Source organism: Austrofundulus limnaeus, unplaced genomic scaffold (assembly GCF_001266775.1).
Source record: "Austrofundulus limnaeus strain Quisiro unplaced genomic scaffold, Austrofundulus_limnaeus-1.0 Scaffold10, whole genome shotgun sequence".
Lineage (NCBI taxonomy): Eukaryota > Metazoa > Chordata > Actinopteri > Cyprinodontiformes > Rivulidae > Austrofundulus > Austrofundulus limnaeus.
The window spans coordinates 4,868,325-4,871,446 of record NW_013952412.1 but is presented as its reverse complement, the minus strand read 5'-3'; positions in this window follow the sequence as shown (position 1 = coordinate 4,871,446).

Genomic DNA, 3,122 nt, shown 5'->3' with positions numbered 1-3,122 from the left:
TTGAAGTTCTCTATTCACATGACTGATTTTCATCATCTGTAAAAAAAAAAATCAGAATAAAAAAAAATACAACTTGCATTTCTTGCAGTGGATAACTCAGGATTACTGCAAACTGACATGGCTTTCAACAAATAACGTGAGCCATAGTCAAAGTTTTACCCAATCAGAGCAGAGTAGGGCGGGTCTTTCTTTCTGAGCCCAGATGAGAGCACCACAGCTCCCCCTGTCCTCACCGAGGGTCTGGACATGTTCACATCCCTCCCTCCCAAACTGAGCTGCTAAACCTCCCAGGACATAATTACATGTCAATGTATTGTGGATATGAATGTAGGATGTACATTTAATCCACTTTCTTTCATTGATTCTGACACAACAATTTCTATGTTGTTCAGTTTTTCATTGAATTTCCATGATGTTAAACATGTTTATTGGTAACAATCTGCGGTAGCAGTAGGTTATTGCCATCACGCGTGGTTCTTGAATTTGAGGAAAATGGTACTGGAAAGTYCTTGAAAGGCCCTTGAATTTGATGTTGATTAAGGTGTGGGAACCCTGATCTAAACAATTCATCCCAAGCTGCATAAGAAAATCCCACACAGCAGGGAAATATTAGTGTCAAGATCAAGCTCACTTAAGCAAATTGCTGTTATAAAATAAATGGATTGCTTGCTTTCAAATTAAGTCAAACTGTCAAGTTGCAATTGTTGTTGCTGACAGTGTTCAAGGACCTCTGGAGAGCTTTCTCAGGACAGATAATCTTGCAAGAAGGAACAACAAGCCCACCAGAATTTAATATCCATATGGTACATTTCTTTTGACAAATTCAGACACAGAAACAAGGCATTTCCTGCTTGATGCTCTCTTTGATCATGAAGTCACATGATGGTTCCGTGAATATACCTCACTGGGTAGAGCTGCTGTTTTTGGTCTCAGCATACTGTTGGAAAAAGAGGAGAGAAATTAGAAATCACATGCTAATGTTCCCTGAACTATTACCTCATCTCTTCTCTGCAGCCGTACCTGAACCCCACTTCAAAAACACTGACTAAACATTATACAGAGTAAAAAGTTTGAATGACTTGTTGGTAGTTTTTAAGTCTCTGTATAATCCTTATTCTTCTGTACATCTCAATGCTCGATCCGCATGCTTTCATGACCTTTTATTTTAGTCTGTTTGCCAATGGGATACATCTAAATTTGGGTCATCTCACCAGAATTTGATCATTTTGAATTTGCTCCACTCGATGAACCCAAAATAAAACTGGCCTAAATTCTACAGTAGATGCTGTCCCTACTTAGCAGGCAACCATTGAGCTTTGAAACAATTTTTAATTTCACTAACGCGATTAGTAAATTGAAAGTTTCCCCTGCATTTTTGTTTAGAYGTTTTTGACCCTGATAATGACTTCTGTGTTACAGCATGTGAAACCTTGGGCAGGATCTGTTCCGCCAACATCACGCTAACAAGGATGTATTATTTCTAACAAATGCTCTCAGTTTTTCCACTATTGGCCAATTGTTTTAAGCTTGTCTTGTTGCTCCCTCAGATGATTATCTCTGGGGTATAGAATGCTAGGATTTCTGACAGTGTGCAGAGAGTCCAAACATAACTTGATTTGACAAAAGGAAGTCTGTCTTATGGTGTTCTTATCTCATCCTCTCTGCAAACCTCACATGCAAGAAAGAAACCCAGCGCCACAAGAAAAAGCTTTTTTATCAAATGGTTTTCAAGTTAAAAAGTAATTTATAAAGAAACAACCAACAGTAAAAGCTTCCCTGTCAAACAGATACTGTAGTAGTTCTACAGTAACTGTGCTGTTTATTAAGCCATTTCTTTCTAACTGTCCTTAGAGACCGAATGAAGTGATTGCTGCTGTTCACTTGGAGCTATGGCTGAGGTTGGAGAAATATTTCATGTGATTCCGTAACCGTTATAGATATTCTTTCACAATAACATCAGAGTAATTTTCAGTAAAATACAAAATACAATTTTGTTATTCTAAAACTGAGCAAATTATATATTTTTTGCAAGAAAACTTTGACAAATAAGGAGCATAAACTATTAAACCACTGGAAATAGTTGTATGACATTCAGTGCTATCAAAATAAATGTATAAACTATATTAAACTACACTATCGTAAATGTAGTGCATTTCAACCACCTTGTTACAAGTTTTCATGTTTAATGTTAATTTGAAGGAGATTTTTAAAGACTCAAAGGTGCTTAGAATACCAAAAACATCAAGAGCTCATCTTAAGATATTTATGCAGATGGGAAATTTTATCAGTCATATTTGTACAAATTTGACATTATGTTAATATTAAGACCGGATCAAATGAATATTTTCTAATTTTTTTTTCTGTAACAAACGAGGGAGAAACTGAAGGGTGATACTGTTTCTGCACTCKGCTACACTGTTTTCCCTGTTGGGGCAACGGATCAGATTGTACTGATCAATAATTTGTTCACCATTTAAGAAATCAGCCTCGTATTTACCAACGTGTGAGATCGTAAAATTTCAGGGAACTCTTTTCATAAACAATGACTACTCAATGAAGAAGAAACCAATTTTGTCTTTTAAAAATTGATTACAAAAAACAGAATGTTCAAATTTGCAATGATGGGTAAATAAAAAAAAACAGATTATAGATGTTGTTCAATCTGACTTGAATATAGATTAAATTAGATTTTAATCTTAGGTATCAAACAAATAATCTGTTGGACAGGATCTTGTTTTATTTGTTTATAAGATGAGATAAAGTTATAGTCAAAAAGTTCACTCTGGATTTTGGAACGAGGGAGGTGTGTTAAGATTTGTGTAGATTGTTAGGAAGTTTGTATCAACTCCAACCATCTGACTTTGTATTATTTTCCAAAAAAGAGAGGACAGTGCCTTGATCAGATCGGCTGGATGTTTAGGCTGTCTTACCTTTTTGACTGGTACCTGCTCAGGCTTACAGGGGCGGCTTGGCAGATCCTGATTTCCCAGGGTCCGTTTGGCTGTCTTAAAGTCACCCACAGGTGGACAGTGTCAGCAAAAGCCAGAAGTTTGCTGAAAAGTGGAGGTCCTATTTTGGCTGACAGACCTCTAGTTGGCTTAAGGCCACAAAAAGTATTTCTT